The sequence below is a fragment of the Vicugna pacos genome, chromosome 25, assembly GCF_048564905.1.
Source record: "Vicugna pacos chromosome 25, VicPac4, whole genome shotgun sequence".
Classification (NCBI taxonomy): Eukaryota; Metazoa; Chordata; class Mammalia; order Artiodactyla; family Camelidae; genus Vicugna; species Vicugna pacos.
In genome coordinates, this window is record NC_133011.1 from 17,296,211 (window position 1) to 17,316,637 (window position 20,427).

At 33.0% G+C, this 20,427-nt stretch overlaps 1 long non-coding RNA gene across 1 annotated transcript in view; it reads right to left on the minus strand.

Annotated features, from left to right (window-relative positions):
- Positions 1-15,474, minus strand: part of LOC140689276 (uncharacterized) — an 85,082-nt gene extending 69,608 nt beyond the window's left edge. Inside the window, exon 1 of the long non-coding RNA XR_012064165.1 lies at positions 15,438-15,474. This is a non-coding gene — a long non-coding RNA (uncharacterized lncRNA). The remainder of the gene's footprint in view (positions 1-15,437) is intronic.
- Positions 15,475-20,427: the final 4,953 nt, after the last annotated feature.

The following is a 20,427-nucleotide window of genomic DNA, read 5'->3' on the forward strand; positions in this document are numbered from 1 at the left end:
AAGCTTGTAAGTTTCATTAGGTCCCATTTGTTTATTCTTGCTTTTATTTCTTCTAGGAGAAAATTTTTGAAATGTATGTCAGATAATGTTTTGCCTATGTTTTCCTCTAGGAGGTTTATTGTATCTTGTCTTATGTTTAAGTCTTTAATCCATTTTGAGTTGATTTTTGTATATGGTGTAAGGGTGTGTTCTAGCTTCATTGTTTTACATGCTGCTGTCCAGTTTTCCCAACACCATTTGCTGAAGAGACTGTCTTTATTCCATTGTATATTCTTGCCTCCTTTGTCGAAGATGAGTTGACCAAAAGTTTGTGGGTTCATTTCTGGGCTCTCTATTCTGTTCCATTGGTCTATATGTCTGTTTTGGTACCAATACCATATTTGCTCTTTCTGATCTAGCCTGGGAACAAATCTTGGTAAAGAATGATACACTTTCAGTAATAAACATGCAGATACACATCAAAAACAAGCTGGAAAACTAAACATAATTTGGTCTAATAATTTTAGCCCTACCGTGTTGTTTCCTTTCTGAGTATATAAGAAATTCTCACTGTACCAAGTAGCACTTAAAATATATTGTCAAGTGATGACAACAACAATTATTTTTCTCCTCATTTCAGTGACTGTTCCTTTATTTTACCAGGCAGTGAATGCCACTTCTGATTTTTAAAATAAGACTTTCTAGCTTTTTTTTTAAAAAAAGCTTTTATCAAGAAAGCCTCTGGCGCTAAAAATTAGATGTCTCCAGGAATGTTTTTGTATCATTAGGATGTGAAGTAATGATGAGCTATCAGATTGGGTCTCTACCTAGAAACTGCTCAGGAGACCCAGATTTTAATTGAATGCAGCAAGAAAAATAGGGCTGTGCTTGCTATGCTAGGAAACTGTCAAGTCTCAAAGAAGTTGCTGAGCATTTTTCATAACCAATTAATATATGACACCTTAAATAACATGGGCTTGCTATTGTTTATTAAAAGAAACTAGGGCAGGGTTGCTAAACGAAAAAAAAATATCTGCAACTCGGACAATTCGATTTTTGTTCAGAATTCTCCACAATTATTTCTAAAGGTAACAGAGGTGACCCTAAGATTTTTCACAAACTTCACAATCTAAAGCTTTCTTTTTTTTTTATTTTTTTATTTTTACATTTTTATTGATTCATAATCATTTTACAGTGTTGTGTCAAATTCCAGTGTTCAGCACAATTTTTCAGTCATTCATGGACATATACACACTCATTGTCACATTTTTTTCTCTGTGATTTATCATAATAAAGCTTTCTTACATAAGAACAATATCAACATTACAGGCATGGATAGTTACTGAAAATACTCCTGAAATAATGATAATTTATCTGGTGAAAAACAAATCTGGGTTTGCTTTTTGATCTGTCCAACCGTTACTACTTTCTTTAGAGATTAAACCATTTTTTAAACTGTGTGTTAGAAGGTGTTGCGCACGCACCACAGCCTTTCCAGGGAAACAGAACTCTGTTCATTATTCCTTCCTCTACCGTCTGTGTAAAAGGGAGCAAAGGACATCTAAACAGCTGTATTTATTCCGTACCATAGATTCAGACCCCATGACCAGCAGACTTCGTATTTTCTCTCTTCTAAAAGGTTATTGAAACACTGGTTATTTCCAACTCAGAAGAGAATCCTAATAGTAACAAAATTGCATAATTGGTAATTTGTACATAAGCTCCCACAGGTCCTATTTATTAGGTTTATATATACATATATCTCCATTCTGAGTCTTCTAAATATATATATTATAAATATAAATATATAATAAATATAAACATATATATTATATATATAAATATATATATTTAGAAGACTCAGAATGGATAACTACACTTTGAGCTCTAAAATAAATTAAAATGGGGATTTTAATAAAAGGAATATGCTTAAAGAAAGATGATGACAAATGATTCCAATACTTAGTGTGTTTTTCACTTTTTTTTTAAACCTCTCTATAGTTGTACATGTTATTTCCTTTCTAGTATCTATACATTGGTTTTGTGTCAGTTTCTATCAATTATCTTCAATGTAGCAAAGTTTTATGAAAAAGACTGTGGGTGGAGGCAGTAGGGAGTCTCCAAATTATTCTGTTTGGCTCAAATTCCTCTCACATAACTTGTATTTCCTTCCAATGGGGCACATCTCCGCCCCTCCTCCACCACCAAACACCCACTCCCCCTACCAAGTTTTTGATATTCAACGGTTCAGAAAACATATAGGCAAGCCTTAAACTCTCCAAGTGCTTATTTTGTGATCTGCGGAATCCCTTTTCCATTGTGCCTCACCATCTAAACATGAAGTGTTTTATCAGGTCTATCTTTTGGTTTCATTTTTTCAATGTTTCTAATGAGTTTCACTGGTGCCTCTCCAACCAGGAGAGTCTGCTCTTTCATTGTAATCAGAAGAAATATGCAAAACATTTTGATTTGTTTGTTGATTGTGGTTGTAACTGCTAACTTAAACAAGCTAAAGCATAAAGTTTTATGTCAAATTTTTGGTAACTTTTAAAGTGGCTCAAAGATAAAGAAGAAAGTAAAATTGTGTTTAATCTATTTCAACTGATCACCTTTTCTTTCCATGTTAACATCTAATGTTGCCAAATATACAGGAAAATACTCTTTGCTGAGGAAAATGCAAACTGCTGCAACCTTTAACATATGAATTTGAATGTAAATCAAAATCTTTAAAAAAGATTATATCCTTTGGTCCACAAAATTCACTGCTAGGAACGTGTCAAAAAGTAAAGATGTCACCTAACATTTATACAGCAAGTATGTTTATTGCAATGTGTTTGCCACATAAAATAACAATTTGGGAACCACCTAAATATCTAGGAAGAATGTTACAGTGAATAATGGAATACCATGTCACCATTTAAAATGATGTTATGGAGTAAAATTGTGATTATGGATAATGTTAATGTTGTATTATCATGTGAAAAAAGTTTGAAAACAGAGATATTACTTCTATAAGAAAACGCATGTATTTCATTATCTATATATATTTGGAATAATAAATTAAAAATGTAAATAATAAAGAGATTGTGGGTGATTTGTGTTATTTGTATTATATATGCTGTATTTTCTACAAAGAATTTTCTATGGTGTTTTAAAATAAGGCAGGAGAAAAGAGTCGCAAGATTTTGTTGCCCATAACTTCATGTAAAAAAGTACCAGTTCTTAGACTGTACTTAGATAGCTTTTCAAAGGTCAAATATTTACTTTCTGAAATAATAAAGAAAATGATCTAGGGAGATTTTATTTGATTTAGTTCTTAACATGAAAGTTTTTGAAAAGAAGTTGAGTAATCAATGACCACTTTCTCTGGAAACATAATATCTTTTAAAATGCTTTTCAACCTAATGTTACATGTAGATTGAAATAAAACATAAATTCGAATTCATGTATTAGACTCTCAACAATCTTAAACAAAGGATAAAAAGCAGAGTTGACTGTTGATCCATCACTATATAAGATTATCTGCTTAATGTTGTTTTGTTAGTTTTTCTCCTAGAATCCTTTGCCTGTATTAGATTCTTCCAAACCAGATTGTGTGAGCCACGCTACCAATAAAAAATATATATTTTAACACAGTAATGGTGCACTGACACATAATAACTGCTAGTTGAATGGCTGAATAAATATGAGATAATTAAAAAAGGAAAAATAAGAATGTCATATTTATTTTTGACAGTTTAGTTTTTCTTTTACCAGTTTGTTTTTTGAGATATTAATTCCTTCTTTTGTAATTTCCCTAGATTAAATTTTCTCTTGCTATTTCAGTCTTTGTTCTCCTCTGTTCCAACAATGTTTCTTTATTAAATACTGATCTTTCACCCATTTCATAGTTTCATTTCACCAGATTAAATTGCATCTGATTAAATACAAATAAACATATATAGAAAGCAAGCCATGGATCCAAATGTAGCTATTAAATTTCAAGCTACTGAACATTGTGAAAGAAGTTCAAATATTTGTTCATGTAACCTGGATATCCCCTACGTCTAATAAACTTATGAACTTGATTTAGGAAAAGTCATTGCACCTCTAGACTTGTTTACTGACACAGCGAGTCCCAAAATGGGGCAAATGATTAATTCTAGTTTCTTGATACTTAGGTCATTCTCTTTGCTACTTCCTTCCATAGTTTACTTGCTGTTCCCTCCTATGATTAGCATTGTTTATTCTACCTCCTGGCATATATACACATACTTTTTTTCTTTGCAGAAGTTAGAGAAGGGAAAAGGGCTCTCCAACAGAGGGGTTGACATTCTCAGTGAAACAATTCTGTGGTTTTCCACAGAGTTCTTTCCTTCCTAGGATATTGCATCCACTTCATTTATATAGACGTTCTGGGGGTGGGGTTTAAAAGGATGGTTGATGAATAGCTCTTTCTATATCTGCAAACTTGCTATGACAGTCAAGAGGCTTGGCTAGATCTCTGCACACAGAGGATCTTTAAGGTAGGGACATGAATACACATTCACATACATATGTGCACACACATATGCATATGTATGAGAAGGTAAAACTTGAATGAACAAAGTCCAACTTGATCATTACAACTCTACATTCCCAGAAGAAAAATTTATTTCATTTGCCCATGAATGGTAAGATGTTATAGTTTTATATTTAATACCCCCAGAGTACCCAGATATTAGAAAATATACATTATGTTATTTAGTCTTTAAAAAATTAAAGGAAATAAAAAATCATATAATGTCTGCTCTGAGATCATAGTAGAATTAAACTAAAAATCAATACAGGAAGGAAACTGGAAAACCCCCAAATATGTGGAGGTTAAACAATACACTTTCAGAAAAAAACACATCAGTCAAAGAAGAAAGCTAAAAGGAAATTTAAAAATATTCTAAAATAAGTGAAAATGAAAGCACAATTTTTAAAAATTTGTCAGATGTAGCAAAAGCAAAAGAGGGAAATTTATAGATTTGAATGCATATATTAGAAAAGAAGGAAGATCTAAAATCAATATTCTGCCTTCTCCCTAGAAAGCTAAAAAAAAGAGCAAATTAAATCAAAAGTAGCTGAAGAAAATAATAAGATTTAGAATAGAAATTAGTGAAATTGAAAATAGGAAATCAGTGGAATCAACCAAACCAAACCAAAAGATGCTTCCTTGAAAAGATCAATAAAATCAATAAGCCTTTAGCCAGGCTAACTAAGGAAACAAGAGAGAAGACACAAATGAATAATATCAGAAATGAAAGAAGGATATCTCTAAAGATCCCATGGATATTGAAATTATAATAAAGGAAAATTATAAATAATTCTATGCACAGAAATTTGATAACCTAGATGAGATGGACCAATTTTTTGAAAGACACAATCTGCCAAAACTCACAGAAGAACAAGTAGACAGTCTGAACAGGCTTGTCTATTAAAGACATTGAAGTGATAATAATGACCTTAAAAAACAAAAGGTCCAGCCCAGATGGCCTCACTGGTGAATTCTACCAAATATTTAAGGAAAAAAGGATACCAATTCTCTATCATCTCTTCAGAACATAGAAAAAAGGGACTAGTTCCTAACTCTGTCGGGCCAGTGTTACCCCAACACCAAAATCAGACAAAGACATTGCACAAAAAGAAAACTATAGACCAATCTCTGTCATGAACATAGATGTAAAATTCTTCAACCAAATATTAGCAAATCATATTCAACAATGTATAAAAAAATTATACACCATGGCCAACAGTGATTTATTCCAGGGATATAAGTCAGGTCCAACAAACAAAAAACAATGAATGTAATTCATTACAACAGCAGGCTAAAAAAAGCAAAATTATACCACCATATCAGAAAAAGCATTTGGTGAAATCCAGCACTCATTCATTTTAAAACCCTCAGTAAACAAAGATTTGAGGGAAACATCCTCAGTTTCATAAAGATTGTCTGCAAAAAAAGTCTCCAGCTAATACTTAATGTCCAGAAGTCTGACGCTTTCCCACTAAGATTAGGTATAAGGCAAGAAAGTCCCCTTTTATCACTCCTTTTTAGCATTTTACTGGAATTTCTACATAATGCAGTAAGACTAAAAAAGGAATAAAATGTATACAGACCGCTGTATGTATATATATAATGCTGCTTTTCTTTACAGATGATCTGATCATCTATATAGCATATCTAAAAGAATTAACAAGAAAACTCCTAGAATTAATAATCTGTTATAGTGAAGTTGCAGAGAATAAGGCCAATATACAAAAGTCAGTTGATTCCTATACACCAGCAAGGAATAAGTGGAATTAAAAGTTATAAACATAATATTATTTACACATTAGTATCCACATAAATGAAATACTTAGGTATAAACCTAACAAAATATGTACAATATCTGTATGAGGAAAACTACAAAACTCTGATAAATAAAATCAAAGAAAAATTAATTGAATGGTGAGATAGTCTACACAGGAAGACATGAAATTGTCAACATGTCAGTTCTTTGAAACTTGATCCCAACAAGTTATTTTGTGGATATCAACAAACTGATTCTAAAATGTATAAGAAGAGGCAAAAGACCCAGAATAGCCAACACAATCTTTAAGGAAAAGATCAAAGTTGGAGAACTGACATTACCTGACTTTAAGACTTACTATAAAGCTACAGTAATCAAGACAGTATGATATTGGCAAAAGTAGACAAACAGATTGATGGAGAAGTATAGATTTTCCAAATTACATGTCATCAGGGAAATGCAAATGAAAACAATAATGAGATATCACTGCACACTTATTGGAATGGCCAAAATACAGAATACTGGGCATACCAAATGCTGGTGAGAATATGGAGCAATAAGAACTCTTTCATTGGTGGTGGAAATTCAAAATTGTACAGCTACTTTGGAAGATAGTTTGCATTTTCTTACAAAATTAAACACACACTGTTATGATATGATCTACAAGTCATCCTTTTTGGTCTTTACCCAAAGGAGTTGAAAACTTATGTCCATATAAAAACCTGTACACTGATGTTTCTAGCAGCTTTCTTTATAATCAACTTGGTAGCAACCAGGTTGTTCTTCAGTAGGTGAGTGGATAGATATACTGTGGTACATCCAGAAATGAAATATTATTTAGGACTAAAAAGAAATGAGCTATCAAGCCATGAGAAGATCTGGAGGAATCTTAAGTGCATATTACTAAGTTAAAGAAGACCCTCTGAAAGGACTACATACAGCATGATTTCAATTATATGATATTCTAGAAATGTCAAAACTATGGAGACAATAAAAAGATCACTGGCTGACAAACATGGGGGTGGAGAGGAATCAATAGGCAGAGCACAAGGATGATCAGAGTAATGAAAATGCTTTATGTGTTATTAAAATAATAGATGTCATAAAACATTTGTTCAATTCATAGAATGTGCAACACCAAGAGTGAACTGTAATATAAATTATGGACTTTGGGTGATAATGATGTGTCATTGTAGGTTTATCAATTATAACAAATATACTACTCTTGTGGGTGATGTTGATAGTAGGAAAGTCTATGCATGTGTGGGGGTAGGAAATAAATGAGAAATATATGTACCTTCTGCTTAATTTTGCTATGAACTTGAAACTATTCTTAAAAAAAAAAATAAAAAAAAACACCTAAAGAAAGTTAGCATAACATAGGGAAACTTGTATTTCTGGAAAATTATTCAACTTTACCAGAGCCATAATAATTCCTTAGAAAAGTAGATATCAGAAATACAACTGTATGAATTTCCCCTATTTGTTATAAAAAAAAGAGCAACAACAAAATGAAATGGATAAACTTCTTAGCTGTTTATCTATGAAAAGAAGTTGATTTGTAGTTAACAATTTTTCCATAAAGAAAACTTGAACCCCAGGTGGCTTCACTAGCAAATTCATCCAAGCTTTGAAGAAAGAGATAAAAGAAATCGATAAAAGCTTTTATAGCAAGGCCAATATGGTTTTTGGTATCAAAACTGAACAATTTTTAAAAGAAAATAAAGTTAGAAACAATATTTTGGGGGAACATATATGTAAAATTTATTTTTAAAAATTTGCAAATTGAATCCAACTATGTACAGTTGACCCTTGAACAATGTGTATACCTTATAGCTGAAGCTTCCTATCTGAGGTTCCTCTGTATCTGCATCCATAGGTTCAACCAACCTCAGATCATGTAGTACTGTGTATAGTATTTACTATTAAAAAAATCTTTGTATACGTAGACCTGTGCAGTTCAAAACCATGTCGTTTAAAGTCTGTCTGTGTAAATATATATATATATTTATAGATTAAAGAATATAAGATCAATAAATATAAATTAATATGTATAAAATGAATATAAATATAAACAATTATATATAAATATAAATGAATATAATATATATCAGGACTAAGTAAAGTTTATCTCAGGATTGCAAGGCTGATTTTACATTTGGAAATCAATAAATATAATTCACCATTTTAATAATCAAAATTTAAAAAACATTTGATTATTTTATGGATGCTGAAAGAGTATTTCATATAATTTGACTTCTATTCTTAATAAAAAACACCCAGAAAATTAAGAATAAAAGGGAACTTCTTCAACTTGTTGAAGGTACTCTATGAAAAACCTACAGCTAACATCATCCTTATTGATGAATGCTACATTCATCACTGGCAAATAATGACTATTATTAGGAAAGAATAAATGGTTTCTTCCTAAAATCAGAAATAAGACAAGGATGACCATTCTCATCACTTCTATTTAACAGGAGGCTTTAGCTTGTGCATTACAGAATAAAAGGAATTAAAGACACTCAGACTGGAAAGGAAGAAGCAGAAAATTTAAAAATCTCTTCATTGACCAAATATATGATCACTTATGTGAAAAATCTGGTGGAATTACCAAAATCTATTGGAACTAAAAAATGATTCTAGGTGAACCATAAAAGAACAAAGTGAAAAACGTGGATTTATCAAAATTAAAAACTTCTGTTCTTTGAAAGATACTGTTAAGAGAATGAAAAGACAACCCACAAACTGGGAGAAGACATTTGCAAACCATTTATCTGATAAAGCACTTATATCTATATTATATAAAAAATTAAGACTAAATAAGAAAATAAATCAGTAGTAAATGGACAAGAGATATGAGCCAAGTCTTCGTTAAAGAAGATACACAGATGAGAAATAAGCACAAGAAGAGACACTGATTACCATTAATCATCACAGAAATAATGAATCAAAACTACCTGTAAGAGTGACTAAAATTAAATAGACTGACCATATCAAGAGTTTAGTAGTATGTGGAAGGCTGGACAAGGTCTCACTGTTTCTTAAAAAGTTAAATACATAGATATTATATTACCCAGACATTTCACTCCTATGTGTTTACCCAAGAAAAATGAAACATATATATATATATATATGTATTCAAAGACTTACAACTACAACCCAAATATCTACCAACAGGTGAATGGATAAATAACATATAAGTGCGTACAAAACTGAACATTACTTAGTAGGGAAAAGGAACTTGCTTTTGAGGGGACATGCTACAATCGGTATAATTCTCAGAATAATCTTTCTGAGTGAAAGAAGACAGCCCAAAATGATATGATTTCATTTATATAAAATGCTAGAAAACGAAAACTAATCTATAGTTAATTACTACAGAAGCATATCAGCTATTGTCTGTGTGGGGATGGGCCGGGGACAGTACAGGACTGGAAGTAGAGATTACAAGCGGGCTTGAGGAAACTTTTGGTGGTTACAGATATGTTCATTATCTTGATTTTGGTGCTGATTTAACGGGTGTTTACACGTCAAAACTTATCATCTGTACACTTTAAATATAAGCAGTTTACTATATATCAATTACATCTCAAGAAAGCTGTTAAAAATATTCTGGATATAGAAAGTAGTACTTGACAGCTATAACTTAGATACTCATACTACCTAATGAAAAAAGTTAAAGACAAATAATTAACGTGTATAACTTTATTATTCCTAGAATGCAAAGTTGTGGAATCACAATTATGAAAAGTAATATGCCTCTGTTAATATACTTTTAAAAATGCAGAATATGTAATGTATCAAAATGTAATCAACTTAAGCACAAGCTTAATTCTGTGAATGAGTGTTTATGTATCTTTTAAAAATATCTAATTAAATGCATGTGTGTGACAGTTTAGTATGCTACTTTTTATGGAATTTAGGGAAATTGTAATTGAAGTAATGTAATGGCAAAACATTTATTAATACTACAGATATAATATGTGCCAGGCACTTTCCCTCCAGCATCTCATAATCCAATTTAAATATGAGATTTACATTTAAAAAATTCACTCTGTTTGCTGTGTTGAGAAGAGGATTAATTATTAGAGTTGCACATAGTAGAAGCAAGACTCACCAAAAATAGCCTAGGATTCCAGGTAAGACAATGGTTGTCTGGCATAGAAGAGCTGTAGAGTTTAAGTAAAATACATAAATACAGGATATACTTTGAGTGGAGAACTAAGAAGACTTGCTGATGAACTGGATGAAAAGAGTAAGGCAAAAAACAAATTAGGGATGAATCTTAAGTTTTTGGGTGTGAGCAACTAGATTGATAAAGGTGCTACATTTCACATGTGTTACGAACAGGTTGGAGGGCAGAAAACACGTGTCTTAAATGACGTTGTCTATCTTGTACTTACTACATAAACTTATGTATTGACTACATTTTTTTTTTACATTTATACAGCCTTGGCTTGGAAACACCAGTGATATAATACTAACTACCTTGTGAGATAACATATTCCTAATTTTAAGCTGTTTTTAGGTTTATCTGAGATCTTCTATGTAATGTCCAAATGTCCATCTGTAGTTCTTAACTCAGTCCTTTGAAATGCACTAAATTTTGACAAGAAGTCCAGACAAGTTGATTCTAATCTGTTTTGAAACCTAAATAGTTATATCTACAGTTATTAAATTTCCTTAACTCATGGATATTAGCCAGCTTTTATCCTTTAAATTTAACTTAGGTAATATGAATATAGATAATCATATTTTATAATTTTTCTTTATGATAATGAACAAAATGAAGACAATATCACAGTAGCTCACACGACAATATACTACTACCTATGAACTGGAAAAATTTTATCTTAGTTGTGAACTAAGTTTATTTTACCAGTAGGTGCCAGTCTCAGCTCACAAAACAGAGACTGGAGTTATTGCTTATTGGCAAATTCCATTAGAGGGATTTCTGTTAAAAAATGTAGAATAGTAGAGATTTTGTGTCAAGAAAAAAGGCAATTAATGGACTCTGAAAGCAGAACACACTACAAGCTCCTGAACAAGTCTATGACTATAACAACAACTGGAAATGAGATTAATCACTTCTTCCAGATTTTTCATGTTGATATAAGGAGATACTATCCCCATAAGATGGGAGAGAGAAATGAAAAGGTAAAGAAATATGCAAGTGGCACCTTTTGAAGTGATTTTTCTGTTTACCTTATCTTCACTCCTGTCTTATTTTTGCTTTGTTTTATTTTTGGATCAATATGGAATAAAACATAAAACACATTTAAACCAACATGACTGGATTTTTCTGTAACTGAATTGTAAGAGTCTGGAGTTCTGAATCGGACAGTGAGGGGTCCGGTTGACACTATCTGTGTATATTGATTTTTCTCTCACTGAAGCAAGATGTATTCATGTACTAGATCAAGATTCAGGTGAGTCCTTAGATCATCTCTCTGTGAGCAGCTCAAATATGCCTAGTCAGGTGCTGTTTACTTTTGACCAAGATGAAATTGTACCTATAATAAAAAACTGTCATAGATGTGATTTTAAAAAATATTTCTTAAGTGATTTATTCTAAGAGATACTTACAGTGTCTGGATAACTAATGCTTGGCATGTATGCTACAGTGCCTCAAGTTTTTTTCTGCCTATTAGCCTTGTAAAATTATATAGATAAATACTTAAAAGGATGACACAGTATTCAAAATCCAAAAGCTCTAGGATAAGGAGTTTATTTGCTCCAGGAAAAGCTAAAGCAATTCTGAATAGAAGCTATGTTTGAGAAATAGACCCATGCAGAGGTGCTAATTTTCATGTACAAAATACTGCTGCTAGCCAAATGCATAAAGATATACCCGCAGCTTGCCAAACTAGCTTTCCTTAACAAAAGGGGAGACTGGTGAAGTGCTGGATTGATAGTGTGAGGCTGGCTCTCTTCATCCCGAGCATTTGAAGGTCTGTGTGGACCTGCTACTTGACCAGGGTGAGTATACACAGTAAGTGAAGGACTCATCTTCATTAAATAAAATGTCCCTACCCAGAGGCTCCCTTATGTATGACCCAAGAAGAGGTGCCCAGGCTAGGCAGAAGAAATGTGAATTAACTGGCACATGCCAAGTTCTCTTAGCAATTTTTTCTGTCCCTTATTTTTGCACATAAGGCATAGTAGGATTGCAAGACAAAATTATTTCTTGGTCTGTAAAAGTCAGTAAAAGAGCACTGAAATACACTGAAATATGGTGTCAAGTAACTCAAAACTCCACCCTACTCCTGATTCCTTGCGTATCTAAAGATTAAGCCTGTCTTGCTTAGGAAAAATGTACAAAACAGGCACAAACGGAAGATAAAAACAAAACATAGCAAAATCAAGCAAATAAAATCAACAAAGAAATTTTGATCTCTGACCTATATTGTAATTTAAAAACAGGGATGTGTGGGTTGACTGGTGTAACTCTAGGGGCACCACCGGTCCTGGAATCAGCTAGCCGACTGCTGTCTAAAGGTGACAGGTGAATTCTGAAACTAAATAATACATTGCATGGTGCTCCTTAGAAGGACGAACATTTGGTTTTATTTTTCTTTTCTTTTTCTCTACATTACAGATGCTTTATAGCCTTTGTTTTTTAGAACATCACAAAGAAAACTGACGGGGTATAAGAGAAGGAAGGCAAGCGGAACATTTTAGGTCATACTGAGTCAAGAAAGAAAAGAGAGTTAATTTCAATACAATTACATACCTTACACTGTATGCCAATCCTATGTGAGAATGATGTATGTTATTCGGATATAATATAGGAAAAAAAGCGAAAAAGAAACCAGTTCCAAATTAGTTACACTGTTACTTTATGCCATTACTGTGGTGCACATGTTTCAAAGTTTTTCCTAAAGAATCTTCCTTCCACCATCCTAGCCATCTGTGCACATATCCCTATTATCTCTGACCTAGATGAGTGTTTCAACTTGGGGACTGGCATTCCTGCTTCTACTCTTGCTCTTCTCCAGTACATTTTTCACACAGTTGAATGGACATTTGTAAAGGAAAGCAGACCCTTTTTAATACCTCCCAGGGCTTCCCATTGCTCTAGAATAAAATAAAAACTCATAACCATGTCCTAGACAACATGCATGAACAAGACCCTGCTGAGCTCTCTCTCCTCATATCCAACCACTTCTCCATTTATGTGGCCCACCTGACCTCTGTCCCATCTAGTGCTCACTAAGGTGAGGCCAAGCATTTTCCTTAGTTTCCTGGATAGTTCGAACTTTTTTTTTCCCCTGTTGGGTCCTGTTCACTTGGTTTTTCCTCTACCTGGAAAATTGCTTTTTAAATTTTTGTGGCCATAGTCCATAGTGAGAATGAGATTTCATACCATGACCCAGCATATGTGTGTGTGTGAATGTGTGTGTGTGTGTGTGTGTGTGTGTAAAGCTTCAATGAGAGTTTTTTTAAACCATATGTATCCTCACCATATGTGAAATCTCTGCTTTTTTCCTGTTTTATTTTCTTTCTTAATAGCTGGTCACAGTCCACTAAATTGATATTTTTAGTCACTATTATATTGCCATCCAGAGTTGAGTTATACTTCTATTTTTTACTCATCATATAACAAAGTTATTGCCATTCATTAAGTCTCAAGTTATATATAATCATCTACTCATGAAACTTGTGCTTGACCACTCAATCCAGAAGTCTGTCTTATTGTTATTCCATCTTAAATCATAACAAAATTAAGCATTTATTGTTTTACCTATTGTTCTGTCCCAATAAACTGTATAATCTGCAGAAAAGGCTGCATCTCTTGGGTTCATTGTTTTTTATCCAGTGCCTTGTATATAGCCTGGCATATTATAGGCCATCAATGATCTCTTGTAACTCCTCTTAGTGTGTAGTTGTTGCCAAACTTATTTTGCTATCAGTATCCCCAAATCATTTATGATCAGAATTCTAATTGTGCAGGTAAGCTGAAAGAAGTAAATGCATATAAACAATTAAAAGCAAAAATGGGGACTCAAAATATTCTTATTTGTTTAAAATTACTGCATTAGTTTCTAGTGACTTCTGCGACAAATTACTACCAACTGGGCAGCTTACAACAACAGAAATTTATTCTTTTATAATTCTGGAGGCCAGGGGTCTGAAATCTGCATCACTGGGCAGCAATCAAGATGTTGGGGGTGGGAGGGGAACTCCCTTCAAATGCTGTAGGAAAGAATCCATTCCTTTTCCCTTCCAGCTTCCAGTGGCTGTTAACATGTCTCGATTTGTGGCTATACACTCCAATCTCTGCTTTCATCTTCATAGTAACTTCTGTGTGTGTGTCAAATCTCCCTCTGCTTTGCTCTTAGGGATGCATATGATTGCATTTAGGTCCCACCTGGATAATCCAGGATAAGCTCCTTATCTCAGGATCCTTAATTTAATCACATCTGCAAAGACTGTCATATTAAATAATATCTACAGATTCCAGGGATTAGGATGTGAATATCTTTTGGGGGTCTATTTTTAGCCTACTACAATTATCAATTCATATTGCATTGTTACCAAAGAAAGATCTGTGCTTACCAATTACTCTTTGGTATTACTCTTTAGTTGTTTGGGCCTAAATTAGTTTAATTAAGAAGGCTAATTCAAAGGCATTAAAAAAATATTTCTTTTTCCCTTATGATTGAACTTTACTCTTCATAGAAGTAGTGGATATTTTTTACTACTTGAAAAATTGAATTTAGAAATTGAAACACTACTTGAACACTGAAATTAGAAAGCCCTCCAGATTCTATAGAAATTTTACAAAATAAAAGGTTTAGGTAATTGGACAACCAAGTATAATCAAAATGATATTGGGCATTCAGTGATCCAACCTCCTACTGGTTTCATGTTGTGTAGTTAAATTTTCATGGCACCATATAAATAGGGTAGCCATATTTCATTTTAATTCTAAGCACTAAGCCAATCAAACAGCTAAAATGTCATTGAAATACTTCTATATTGAAGCCAGAGAGGATATACTCCCAGAGTTGAGATACCTTGTTCCTTCAGATAGAGTACAGGCAATGTTCAAGTTAGGGGATGGACATAGAGAGTAAATCCAAGAATGCCAGAGTAACAAGAGAAGCCTCAGTATTTGATGACTCTACTTAGAGCATATAAATGATTGGGACTTACTAATAAAGGTCATGAAGAAATAATTGATCATCTCAGTATATCAGGGAGAGGGAGGGAAATCGGAGCGTCTCAACAGTGCTAACCCGAGAGTATTTCCCCAGGGTGTTGTTTGAGATTGCTTAAGTTATCATCAGGGTTTATCAGATATTGCTTACAGCTGGTGGGATTAGGTCTTCAACACAGCAAGGGTTTAATCATGCTCAGCAGAATCAGTTTCATCTTCATAAAACCTGTAAATAAAAATTAAAAAGAACCAACAAGTTGAAATAACCCTTTATGTAGAAATTTGACAGAGTATTCTCTACCTGCACAATAGCATAATTTGGATGCCTAGATTAGGTTCCAGCTGTCCTTACAGAACTTTCTCTAGGTTTCTTTCACATTGCGTGAGCAGGCACGTCACTGACCTAAGGGTTTACCAGTGTATTTTTAATAAGTTAGGTTGTGATGAACACAAGAAAAGACAGCAGCACATATAAGTCAAATCATTATTTATAGTAGACTATGCATATTATAGTTTTTCGCTTAATAACCATTCTTTTTTTTTTTTTTTTTTAGTAGTAGAACTTCCATTTTTATGTAGGTCGCAATGAGACAGCTAAAAAACCACATTCCCCAAATTCCTTATAGCTAAGGGTGACATGTGACCAGTTTCTTGCAAGTGGAATTCAAGTAAAAGTGTAGTGGGGCATTTAGAGAAAGGTGTGGGAGCTGAATTCTAGTGAAATGGGAATTGTTTCTTCTCTCCTCTCTCTTTCTTGCTTCTTATAATACAAATGGCAGCAAGTGTGCTATAGGTACCCTTGGAAAAGGAATCCATTTAGTCAAGGTGGTGAAGCAAAAATACTGAAGGAATCTTGTTTTACGGGAAAGAAAAATAAACATCTACTTTATTTAAGCTGCTGTTGTTTTGACTTTTTCGTTACATGCAATTGAACCTAACTGACAAATTACTGTGTGTCATTAGCTGCGTCATCGCGTCATTGATATAATTCACTTATAAATATATTCTGCAGCAAAATGTCAGGTATAGGGCTGCAAAGAACTCTGTAGATTAGTAAATACTGTAGGGTTCTCTCCCTCTCTCTATATATGTATGTATATATATATATAATATACTATATATATAATGTATATATAATTATGTAATGTAACTATATATATATATATATAAAATGTAACTTTAAGGGAAATATTTATCCTAAAAGTGAAATTATTTTATTTCTTGAGCATAAAATACTTAAATTAAAAATTATTATCTACTCTTTTGCAGACCTTACACAGTTTTGATTTTACTGCATTTTCAGTTCACAATTTTCCTTGGCCATTTTTTTTTTCTTTCCAACTTCAAAAGTGACCTTTATCATCTAAGTGACCAGTCAGCAGTTAATCTTATGTTTTGATGTCATACTTCATGGCTAAATGGTGTGGAAAGTATACCAATTAATATGGCAAGATGTTGGAAGGAATGGTTAAGTATTTTGATTTCACATATCAGCTGCAAGTTACAGTGGCTTTGGTTAAAAGACGATCTGGCCACATGAATGTAAAAATAACTTGTATCTGTCACGCAAATTCACTTTTATGATAATTTCTTAATCCCTCATTTAATTTTCTGTCAATCTAATTTAGCCTGTTGCTCAAGTGCATAAATATGCTAGTCAATCTAGCTGACAAGCACTAGGGTTCTAAATATATACGTATCTCTTATTAAGGTAAACATTTCATCCCTACATGTCCATAAACCAATCTTTTGATTTCAAAGGTAAAGCTCTGGGTCATATCTAATTTTCAGTAGCTAAGGGGATATTCAGAAAAGGACATTTCAAGTTCAGTTTTGCTAATATCCTTATCAAGTTCCAGAATCATCAGATTCCTATTAAACACAGACTGGTTGTAGTGGTGTGTTGGTTGGTAAGGAGTAGTTATATATTCTCTTTAAAAATTTAAGTATATTTTGAGGCTAATCAAATCAAGTTGCCAATTGTAAATGAGGTACTGTAATGGTGGTAAAGAGTACTTGAACGATATTATTTACCAATACACCCTTTTAAGAGGTATCAGAAAAATTTCATCAATAAAGCAAATTTGATCTTGTGTTAGGGACTTGTCCCATTTTACATAGTTAATCTCTAAACACAAGATCCTGGAGAGAAATGAGTACTGTCCTATTGACTAACACATAAGTCACTGTCACCTTATAGTAATTGCACTGTAAACAAGACCTGTATAGCTTTACTTTCACAAAAATGAAAAAGGATCTGCTATTTCTAGCATCCTGATATAGATTCATTTTGACTGATCTACTCTAAAATAATAGTATGTAAGATATAATACTTATACTGCCTCGGCAATTATTCAGAGTTCATTTTTCTTAATTAAATCTTCTTATCCTTCATGAAGGAACCAATTCTTCATCATCATCATCATCATCATCATTATTATTATTAATTATTAGGCAGTGGCCCAAAACACTAGCCTTAAGAAGACAACTCTAGTTTTGGCTTATCTGTCTGAGATATGTAAACGTCCCAGAAAATCTTGAAACTGATGATCCCCAACAGCACAGAGCTGTTGACAACTTTGAAAATTCTCTGTAGTGATTATTTTTGACTATAAAGTTGACTGGATATCTTCCCTTTCACAAATGTTTTACAGTTCTTAAAAATATGTACCAAAATATATAAGGCTCAAGAAAAGCTGCTCAGTTTGCTTTTTGCTACACTTATCCACATGAAGACAAATGTATGTAGCAAATCTATTCTAACTAAAGCATAAATGCTTGAGGTCTTCTCTCTTGGAAAAAAATCTGGTATTTTAATGCATATGGACGTTTTCTTTCCATTTGTAGTATCACCACTGTCATATATCATGTATATACTGGGAACTCCACTTGTATAACCCAGCATCATCACCTTCCTTTTTTGTATGTCACCTGAGGAAATTATACTCATGGAAAGCAGAAAAGTTTTGTTTATTCAGGGTGTTTATTTTTCTTAGTGGCTTCTTGTCTCTTGCTTCCCTGTATTACATAGCTTTCCCCTTGGCATTTCTTGAACTGTTGTTTTATATTGTTATGTGACCCTTTTGTGTGCTTTTAAAATCTACGTGTACTTATACACTGTAACATGTTCTTTTGGGGAAGGCACAGAGTTTTCTTCTTGCTTTTCATTAGCCCTGATGTCCATTCTAGATTAGAGGATAGACTTGCTTCTTGATAAATATTTAATGACTTACTGATTACCTCACATTTTTCCTCTAAGAGTGTGTCATCTCAACAGACTTCAAATTAGGCAGCAACGTGTCAATTAGCAGCAACCCATTAGTTTAGTTTCAGAAAGTGTTCTGGCAATCTATTTTGCTACTGTTCCATATTTAGTAAGTTAATTCCCACTTAACCGAAACAAACAGGCACAGGAAAGATGAGTCCCTGAGTATTGGAGGAAGTGAAAGCATGTCTAGAACTAATGATCAGTTGTGAGCTTTTGTTTTTTCAAATCTTTGCATTTCTGATTTTTGAGCCAGAGGGAATTAGCTAATAGGAGTGATGTCCAAATAACATGGCTGAATTGGGTTAGTTCATATTGGTAAAGTAAGTTGATCATTAGGATTTGTGTAAAATACCAAGTACCAAAGGATATTCAACTAATCTAGACTGATGAGAAAGGAGTTTGCTGAAATCCTCTTGAAATGACTTCAATTAACATTGGGATTCTTGTTTTCAAGCCTGTATTTCTATGCTTGTGTTTCGTCACTTCCAACCTTTTAAAACACAGGTGGAATCTTTTAAACACTGTAAAATACACAATGATGGAGACCCAAAGCAGAACAAAACAATCCTGGAAATGCTATTAAAACTATCATTGTTTATCTGTTACTGAGGAGAAAGATGCTTTATTTTTCTAAATCAAGAATAATTTAGAGAACTTAATTTGCCATTTTAAGAATAGTATTACCATAGCATAATTGGTAATATATGTATATTTGAGTCTTTCTAAACACTAAATCTAGAAATTCAAGCAAACAATAATTTACTGAATTTACTGGTATACTTCGCATGAGACATAATACTATGGGATTTTTCATTATTAAACATCACAATAAACCTATTAGGTGTGATTATTGCTCCCATTTTCCATATCAGTGGAATAGGTAATAAATGGTGCAACTAGGAACAGTCACCCATTGATTAATGATCAAGTATATTTATGTGGGGTGTATATTGTTGTGGCTCTTTTATCTGGTACAGATGTTTTTGAATGGTTTATACAATTTTAACACTATCTTAAGATTAGCATTTATATATCAAAAATTCATATTTTTCTATAAGCCCAGAGTAGGCATAATTAATAACTCTCTATAATTGCAGGTGATTTGTTATTTATATGGTAAAAGATACATAGTTAATATATTTGAAGAATAAGGTCCCTGTTTGTATTGTCTCAGGGAGATAATAAAGTGAGATGGGTTGTGAAGAGATTTTTCTGTTGTTATAATAGTAAGATTTTCATGTACTTGGAGTTGGCCATTGGAGATCATATCACCTTTCCACTTCACTCTCCTGCCTTTGCCTGTCCCCAGTAATTTTAGGGTAATGTAAAGTTGACCTTTTTTCAACAGAACTTTCTCATTTGTCTTAACTTTCCTCACATCTTTTGTGTGATATCCAAGTAGTGGGAAAATGCATTCATTTGTGGGTCTTGGTTATATATCTCTGATGTAACTCATTAGTCTTCTGAGAACATATATAGCACAGAAATCATGCCAGGTTGATATTTTTAAAGCTAATGAGCCTCTGATTAGCATCTAACTAGCTATAGTTAGCAAAATGTGTGCCCTTCCAGTGATTTATAGTAATTAACATAATCCAAGATTCTTTCTCATCTCTGAAATTTGTCTTATCAGCTAGCTTAAAGAAACCATGCATGCATGCATGCACGCACACACACACGCGCATGCGCACACACACACATACAACCTCTGATGTTCC